This window comes from Amblyraja radiata, chromosome 41, assembly GCF_010909765.2.
Source record: "Amblyraja radiata isolate CabotCenter1 chromosome 41, sAmbRad1.1.pri, whole genome shotgun sequence".
Lineage (NCBI taxonomy): Eukaryota > Metazoa > Chordata > Chondrichthyes > Rajiformes > Rajidae > Amblyraja > Amblyraja radiata.
The window spans coordinates 6,059,968-6,069,919 of record NC_045996.1 but is presented as its reverse complement, the minus strand read 5'-3'; the positions used below and the strand labels follow the sequence as shown (position 1 = coordinate 6,069,919).

The window sequence follows — 9,952 nt, the reverse complement described above, 5'->3', positions numbered from 1 at the left end:
TCAAACAAAATTCAATTTATTTAATGTCAAAATGTTTATCAAAGAAATATATACTTATTTATTAAATGTGAAGGAGATACTTGAAGGAGATACTTGAATAAGGTTATCATACAATCATATAACAATTACAGCACGGAAACAGGCCATCTCGACCCTTCTAGTCTGTGCCGAACACATAATCTCCCCTAGTCCCATATACCTGCGCTCAGACCATAACCCTCCATTCCTTTCCCATCCATATAACTATCCAATTTATTTTTAAATGATAAAAACGAACCTGCCTCCACCACCTTCACTGGAAGCTCATTCCACACAGCTACCACTCTCTGAGTAAAGAAGTTCCCCCTCATGTTACCCCTAAACTTCAGTCCCTTAATTCTCAAGTCATGTCCCCTTGTTTGAATCTTCCCTACTCTCAGTGGGAAAAGCTTTTCCACGTCAACTCTGTCTATCCTTCTCATCATTTTAAAAACCTCTATCAAGTCCCCCCTTAACCTTCTGCGCTCCAAAGAATAAAGCCCTAACTTGTTCAACCTTTCGCTGTAACTTAGTTGCTGAAACCCAGGCAACATTCTAGTAAATCTCCTCTGTACTCTCTCTATTTTGTTGACATCCTTCCTATAATTAGGCGACCAAAATTGTACACCATACTCCAGAATTGGCCTCACCAATGCCTTGTACAATTTTAACATTACATCCCAACTTCTATACTCAATGCTCTGATTTATAAAGGCCAGCACACCAAAAGCTTTCTTTACCACCCTATCTACATGAGATTCCACTTTCAGGGAACTGTGCACAGTTATTCCCAGATCCCTCCGTTCACCTACATTCTTCAATTCCCTACCATTTACCATGTACGTCCTATTTTGATTTGTCCTGCCAAGATGTAGCACCTCACACTTATCAGCATTAAACTCCATCTGCCATCTTTCAGCCCACTCTTCCAACTGACATAAATCTCTCTGTAGACTTTGAAACTCTACTTCATTACCTGCAACCCCACCTATCTTAGTATCATCTGCATACTTACTAATCCAATTTACCACACCATCGTCCAGATCATTGATGTACATGACAAACAACAGTGGACCCAACACAGATGCACCCCACTCGTCACTGGCCTCCAACCTGACAAACAACCATCCACCATTACTCTCTGGCATCTCCCATTCAGCCACTGTTGAATCCATCTTGCTACTCCACCATTAATACCCAACCATTGAACCTTCTTAACCAACCTTCCTTGAGGAACCTTGTCAAAGGCCTTACTGAAGTCCATATACACAACATCCACTGCTTTACCCTCATCAATTTCCCGAGTAACATCTTCAAAAAATTCAAGAAGATTAGTTAAACATGACCTTCCAGGCACAAAACCATGTTGACTGTTCCTAATCAGACCCTGTTTATCCAGATGCTTATATATATTATCTCTAAGTATTCTTTCCATTAATTTGCCCACCACTGACGTCAAACTAACAGGTCTATAATTGCTAGGTTTACTCTTAGACCCCTTTTTAAACAATGGAACAACATGCGCAGTACGCCAATCCTCCGGCACTATTCCCGTTTCTAATGACATTTGAAATATTTCTGCCATAGCCCCTGCTATTTCTACTTGAAAGAGATACTTGAGATACATGTTCAATTTCAATCTATGTGACACCCAAAATTGGCCCGCTGACATTTCATCAATTGCTATTAAATTACACCTTTCAGAGTTCAGTTTTATTCTTTCCTTTTTGCTTATGGTTAGATGGAGCCAGGCCTTTAGCGCATCGGAATCCCAGGTTATCGGAAGCTGAGTCTGCGGTGTTTCCCATTCTAAAAACAAAGATGTCAGTTAGTTTGCTGCTGCCATTTTATGTTCTACAGAACTTAAGTCCACCGAAGTGCAGAGTGTAAACTTCTTCTGAGCTGCAACTTATTGAAATGATTTGTGCAGGATAGTTACCCATCTAACCAGAGCCGTGGTACTAGGAGTACATGCTACTACTTATTTTAATGTAGGAGTTCCTCTCGAGGCTGTGCAGAGACTGACAGTATCGTCTGTGACTCAGTGCACCCTTGCCTTGGAGTCAGAGAGAATGCATATCCACACCGGATATACAAAATCTAATGCAGGTTGATGTTCCAGGTGAGATTCTGTGGCAAGTGACCCTTCACCTGATTACCCTTTGCCACTCTATCATCTGCAGGACAAGTTAGAAATGTGTGATGGAACACCCTCCACTCACCTGGAGGGACAAGAACAGTTCTGCTAACGTTCAGGCAGCTCAACTCTGCAGCACAGGGTGGGATGTTCGATTAACACTTCATTTTTCACCATTCATTTATTCTGGCCATCCTCAGCATCCTGTGGCCACTGTATGCACTGGATACAACTTTTACTGAGACCTCCTCGATAATCATGTCCAAGCCCACAACTTCTGCAGCCTGGAAAAATAGGGACACCTGGCACCTGAGAACACCTCCTTCTCCTAGTCCTGACCTATTCTGATCTATCGTCTTGCCCTTCCTTACACCAGCAATTAGCAACAAGCTGCAACAGCCTACCAGATGCTGTAATGGGGGCACCTTCACATGATTCAAAACACAGTTTAGCCCCATCTTCTCAAGGGGAATTAATCCAAAAAAATAAATTAAACAAGGCCAAGAGTATGTAATACACGTGGAGCCAAATACAAAAGGCAGCTCCTGCATTTGACAACATTTGGCCTTGTCGAGCTACCTCACGTTACCCAACAGTTACATTGAAAATAGTTTAGGTAATCTGAAAGAAAATCAAATTAATTTGGGGGTATACAAGTACAATGGCAATACTTCAAATCATCTGACATTGTTAACACAGTTAAATGCCAAAGGTTACCTGACGCTCATGGAATTCCAGACACATTTAGCACCTTTGAGAAACTGGCAGGGAAAAGGAGTGTAAACGATCAAGAAATATACCTATGTCAGGGCAGCATTGTGATTGCATTGTGTTTTACCTGCTTGTGACCCGTGCTTTATGATTCACGAGTCCATCCACATTGTCAATCCATGAGGATCCACACAGAACGTAAATCCTCTGAGATTCAACCTTTACTGGTGGGACGATGGAACGTACTCCGATTCAGTCCATTCCCATGTATTTCCCAGCATGTCATAGATGTCTAAGCAAAGTGTACAAACACTAGTGTCATAAAAAGTCTTAGAATCACACAGCACCAAAACAGGCCACATTACTCCATATTGAACATCATTTTCAAACTCAATTATTTGTATTTCAATCACACAGCCAGGAAACATGAATTTCATACGGGTAAAATAATGAAAATTTAAAACTAACTAAAAATAAATGCATATATTACAACTTCACTACATTTCATTTAAATAAAATGTTTATGTTTAGGAAGTGGTAGAGGGAGGTTGTGGGCAATAAAATAACTCCTGTAGAAAACTCTAAGAGACTGAAGATACTGGAATCTTGAGCAGAAATAATAAATTGCAGAAGGGCCAAGCAGCATCTGTGGGGAGATATGGAGAAATAGATGTTTTGAGTCCTTCATCTGGATGGGATAGAACAACATAACAAGTTAGGGAGGTTTTGTAAGATGATGAGCAAAGATTTGGAGAGACAGAACCACTTTGTGGACGTTTGTGAAAATATAGGCACAGAGAGTGAATCACACCTTACCATAGTGATTCTGTGGTGGAAATGCATTCACAGGGGATACACCATGATAACCATCTTCTGCTGTGTCCTGTTCTGGAAATGTTCCCTGTAATAAACATATCAGAAAGAAGATTGGAAGACACAAATGCAAATAATATCCACCGTACACAATGGAAAGTCATTCTTTACCCAATGAACATTAAAATGCAGTCAAAGCAAAGATAAGGCCATCAGGAGGCAAGGGAAGAGATTGCTAGGGCTCTGGTTGAGGCATGGTTCCAGATGACTGGAGAGAAGTAGGGCAATTATAGAGCTGTGAGCCAGCATTGGTAGTAAGGAGGTTGGTGGAAAGGAGTCTGAGGGGAAGGATTTGTCAACATTTGGAAGGGAAAAACAGATACAATTAAATAGGAATGCTTCGAGAAGTTGGCAGTTTTCAAGTAGAAACAGCACCTGATGCAGAGGGGACGGACACAAAGATGGAAGTGGTGGAAGCTCTGGACAATGTCTTTATGTCTACAGAGACCAACAGGACTGGAAGCATTCAAGGAGATGATAAACCAGATACTTGCAGGCAACAATGTCAGCAGGAAACTGGTTGCCACAAATTTGTTAAAGGCTAACAGTATTTGGGGACGTTAGAACCCAACAATAATGAATTCCTCACCCTGGACCTTCAGATTTCTGGGGCAGAGAATCGCAGAATCAGAATGCTCAAAAAGAAGAAACTCCCCGACACATCTAAAGTGGTGATGTTTTCACCCTGAAACTATGTTCACTTGTTTACAGACTCCATAAGCAAAGGAATCGCTCACTCTACCAAGTCTCTCAGAAACTGGTGTGTACTTCATTCTTATGGTAGATAAAATGTCTGAAGAAGGGTTTTGGCCCGAAACGTTGCATATTTCCTTCGCTCCATAGATGCTGCCGCACCCGCTGAGATTCTCCAGCAATTTTGTCTACCTTCGATTTTCCAGCATCTGCAGTTCCTTCTTGAACAAACCTCATTCTTATGACAAGCCCATTTGTTCAATTGTTCCTCACAGGCTCTTCAGCCCAGGATCAATCTTGTAAACCTATTCTGAACTGATTTCATTGCAAACACATCCGTCCTTCGATACATCAGCAAACTATTGGCTGTTCTCTGGCCGTGACCTCACCAGCACGCAGAAGAACCAGAGGCAAGATTTCCTTACTCGTGCAATTCATCCCCCTCGTAATAAAGGCAACATTTCTTCTGGCTTGCTGATTACCCACTGCATCTCTGCACTTCCTTTATGCATTTCTTGTAAGAGGACATTCAGTTCTCACTGCCCAGTGATATTTAATAATCTCACAACATTTATCTTTTTCTTTCTGTAAAAATGGATAAGCTCCCATTTCAACTTACCCAAACAGCATCAGCATGTCTCTTGCACTGTGGAATGCCAACACTCTTGACCATTACACCACCACCATCAAATACACCTATCACTCCATCCACCACCAGCCTGATAATCTGTTGCTACTGTTGTATCTGAGGGTTTACAGACAGATTGAACCACATTGCACCACCAAACGTTTACACAGCTGTGGAGTGAGGAGACCCATCGGTGTTCAACCTGTACTGTTAAAATTACTCAAAACACGTTACCTGCCAAAGGTTTGTGCGATTGGGCTGAAACTTATTTCCCCATGGATACACTCTACCTGAAAGCAGAGATGAGAGAATGTAGTGTTTAAATTGTAGACTCAGTTGCATGGCTTGGATATTCACATTCTCCTATCAAAGTGTTAAACATAATTGCAGGCATCAGCAGAGCTGCTATGGAATGCTGGAGGCTCACAATATTTCGAAGCAATTATCCTTCAACAATACAAATGCATCTTCTTCCAAAATGCTGCCTTGTAGTAACGAGTGTAATGCTGAAAAATTTCCAGGGAACCTCATGCAGCTGCTGACACTGAACAAGTCAACTGCAATCTCATACTCCAGCCCTTAAAAGGGTCCCAAGGAACGTTTGTTCTTGAACCAGAGATGCAATTTGCAAAATAGGTTACTGGTGATTATATGACGTTTAGATACATAGATACATAGAAAATAGGTGCAGGAGTAGGTCATTCAGCCCTTTGAGCCTGCACTGCCATTCAATATGATCATGGCTGATCATCCAACTCAGTATCCTGTACCTGCCTTCTCTCCATACCTCCTGATCCCTTTAGCCACAAGGGCCACATCTAACTCCCTCTTAAATATAGCCAATGAACTGGCCTCAACTACCCTCTGTGGCAGAGAGTTCCAGAGATTCGACACTCTCTGTGTGAAAAATGTTTTCTCATCTCGGTCTTAAAGGATTACCCCTTATCCTTAAGCTGTGACCCCTTGTCCTGGACTTCCCCAACATCGGGAACAATCTTCCTGCATCTAGCCTGTCCAACCCCTTAAGAATTTTGTAAGTTTCTCCCCCTCAGATCCCCCCTCAATCTCCTAAATTCTAGCGAGTACAACTCGAGTCTATCCAGTCTTTCTTCATATGAAAGTCCTGACATCCCAGGAATCAGTCTGGTGAACCTTCTCTGCACTCCCTCTATGGCAATAATGTCCTCCCTTAGATTTGGAGACCAAAACTGTACGCAATACTCCAGGTGTGATCTCACCAAGACCATGTACAACTGCAGTAATAATAATAATAATAATGGATGGGATTTATATAGCGCCTTTCTAATACTCAAGGCGTTTTACATCGCATTATTCATTCACTCCTCAGTCACACTCGGTGGTGGTAAGCTACTTCTGTAGCCACAGCTGCCCTGGGGCAGACTGACGGAAGCGTGGCTGCCAATCTGCGCCTACGGCCCCTCCGACCACCACCAATCACTCACACACATTGACACACATTCACACACAGGCAAAGGTGGGTGAAGTGTCTTGCCCAAGGACACAACGACAGTATGCACTCCAAGCGGGATTCGAACCGGCTACCTTCCGGTTGCCAGCCGAACACTTAGCCCATTGTGCCATCTGTCGTCCCAGTAGAACCTCCCTGCTCCTATACTCAAATCCTTTTGCTATGAAAGCTAACATACCATTCGCTTTCTTCACTGTCTGCTGCACCTGCATGCCTACTTTCAATGACTGGTGTACCATGACACCCAGGTCTCGTTGCATCTCCCCTTTTCCTAATCGGCCACCATTTAGATAATAGTCTGCTTTTCTGTTTTAGCCACCAAAGTGGATAACCTCACATTTATCCACATTATACTGCATCTGCCAAACATTGGCCCACTCACCCAGCCTATCCAAGTCACCTTGCAGTCTCCTAGCATCCTGCTCACAGCTAACACTGCCCCCCAGCTTAGTGTCATCCATTTGGGGGAAGGCGGCAGGCAGAGAGAGCGGGAAAGGGGTGAGTGGGCTGCATGAATCATAGAAGTAGGCAAGCCTCATTTTCTGAATAAAGATGACACTTCATAATCCTGGAACACAATGCCTCATCTAAAAAATAGACGTGGCAGAATCAGAGAAAGCAAGAGAAAATGAAGCATCCATACAAGAGACTAAATGGAAGGAGGTGCATTCAAGGCAAGGCTCTCCCTCTGCAGTCAATGAAGCCCTCAATCGCATTTCATCCATTACCTAAACCTCTTCCCTCACCCCTTTTTAAAGCCTTTTCACTTGCTGCGTCCCTTTTCCTGCAAATATTTTCTCCCAACTAACCTTTACGAATTCCTGTCAGTTCCCTCAAAACTTGCCTTACCCCAATTTAGGACATTGATTTGTGAACCAGTCCTATCTTCTCCCATAACTATCTTAAAACTAATGCAATTCTTATAATTGGTCCAGAAGTGCTACCCACTGACCCTTCACTTGCCCGGTCTCATTTCCTAACACACAGCTCAGTGTTGCCTCCTGCACTGTAGAACCTTCTTCATACTGTTTGAGAATTTGTTTCTGGACATATTTAACAAATGTCACCCCTTGAAAGCCCTTTGCACTATGGCAGTTCCAGTCAATACAATGGAAATCCAAATTGGCTACTCTTGCAATATTGTTCGTCCAACTATCTGTGTTCTCCTTAAATATTTGCACTTATAATACCTGTAGAATTCCAGTCTTACCAGCAAGGACAAGATTCACCAACATATCCTCTGACCTCGCCTATTGCATTAAATGCTCTTGAATTTTGCTTAAATATCCACGTGGAAATTGCTCGCAGAAAATAAATTAAACTGTAAATGCTGGAACGGTGGGGCACAAAATTTAGTTAAGCAAAATTTCTGCCACAGGTCAATGATTGTTCTGAATACCTTTCATCAATCTGCCATGTTGGGTCAACTTCTTTCTTCACAAATGCTGCCTGACCTGGTGAGTCCTTCAGCATTGTCCATTTTACTTCAATTATTTATTTGTCTTCTCCAAGTTTATTTTCTTATTCTCTAATCTGTTTAGCACTTTTCATCACTAAGCCTTATCCACTCTTCATCGTTACTTCATTTCCACAGACCTCCATCTCATCATAAATTTTCCCTTCCTTCTTTTGCCAGCATCTTTAAACCCAGTTCCAATGGGATGTCTTTGATCTGAATCATTAACTCGTTTCCTTTCTACAGAAGCTCCTGGAACTGCAAAGTAATTTCCACCAGTTTCTGCTTTTTTTCCCGCGAATACAAGATCATAAATCGCTTAGTTTCCGGTGAAATTGGGAACATCCAATTGAACAAACTCCAAATAATATCAGTCATTGTTGTGAGATCATACCTTCCAGACACCCTCGAGCAGCAAATTCCCACTCTTCCTCAGTGGGTAACCGTAAACCCTTCCACTGGCAATAGACTGTGGCATCAGTCCACCTTACCTGCACCACTAGATTATCCATTTTATCTTTAATTCCAGAGCCAGGGCCCGATGGCTAAAAATAATTGTAATGCAACCTGAATATTCATAAGAATCACGAGTAGCGTATACAGGTTATTAACTTCACAGTAAAATAGTAAGATTAAACGAGAACTTACCAGTTTGAAGTTTGATCTGTATTTTATGAGGAGTTACGATGAGGGATTACGTGAAGAACCCGCTCAGTGCGCAGGCGCGGCATACTTCCAAGCAGCGGTGTGGAATCACAAATAGACACAGTTATTTGAAGTAAACATAGTAAAGATAAGGAGACATCAATTTATTAGTTTGATCCATATAATGAGGGTGGGAGCGGAGGGCACGTAATCCCTCATCGTAACTCCTCATAAAATACAGATCAAACTTCAAACTGGTAAGTTCTCGTTTAATCTTACTATTTTACTTCGGAGTCACGTGAGTGACTACGTGAAGATTTCAAAGCTCTGTGATTTCAAACCGTGTAACAGTTTTATTTCACTCACTGCCGAAGTTCTTGAGGGAGGAAGTGTTATCGTAATCAACCAATGAATCTGTTTTTCAAGAAACAAAAAGGTATTTATTAACAATAACAAAAATAAATTGCTCCCCCGGGCTTAAATTAAATATTTGCAGCTTCTAATATCTTTGCTGCAAATAAATCAGGTTTCATCAACGGCTTATTGTAAAATGTTCTGAATGTTGTTTCCCTCAACCATCCTGCCGTATTTAGTATGAGGTCAATAGGTACATCCATTCTCGCTGCCGTTGATGTAGATGCTGCCCTAGTGGAATGAGATTTAAAGGTATTAATATCTATCCCGGCAGCTTTCAGTACCTGTTTTAGCCATCTTGAGATGGTTTGGCTTGTTACCCGGCCATGAGGTTTCTTGTGACTGACCCATAAGGCTTGTTCACTCCCTCTGATGTTGTGGGTTTTGTCTATGTACTGTTGTAATGGGTCACGACACACAATCGTGGCTCTGGTGGGTAGGCCCGGAATACCACTAGTGGATTAGCTGTTCCTGGCCTGCTTTGTTTTACCAGACCTTGTAGAATGAATGTGATCTGATCTGGGGTAGTCACCATGTTGCCAAGCCTCAATTTGTGTAGTGACTGGACCCTCTGAGCGGATACGAGTGCCATCAACATGAGCGCCTTTAGTGTAGTTTGCTCGAGGCCGAGGGATCTGGCTGGTGGCCATTCCCTGAGGTATGTCAGGACCACACTGATGTCCCAAATATGGGTATACCTGGGCTTAGGGGGATTGATATTATAAATGCCCCTCATCAGTTTTACCACCAGTGGATGGGATCCCATTGCCTGTTGTCCTGCAGGTTTGAAATAAGCAGAAAGAGCACTTCGTGCTGTGTTGACGGCACTGTAGCTGATCCCTTCATGATGGTGTAGATAGGCCAGGAACTCCAGTACATTGGTGACTG

At 42.4% G+C, this 9,952-nt stretch overlaps 1 pseudogene; it reads right to left on the bottom strand.

Moving 5' to 3' along the window:
- Positions 1 to 1,714: 1,714 nt before the first annotated feature.
- On the bottom strand, positions 1,715 to 8,209 carry LOC116967798 (annotated as a pseudogene).
- Between the last annotated feature and the right edge of the window lie 1,743 nt (positions 8,210 to 9,952).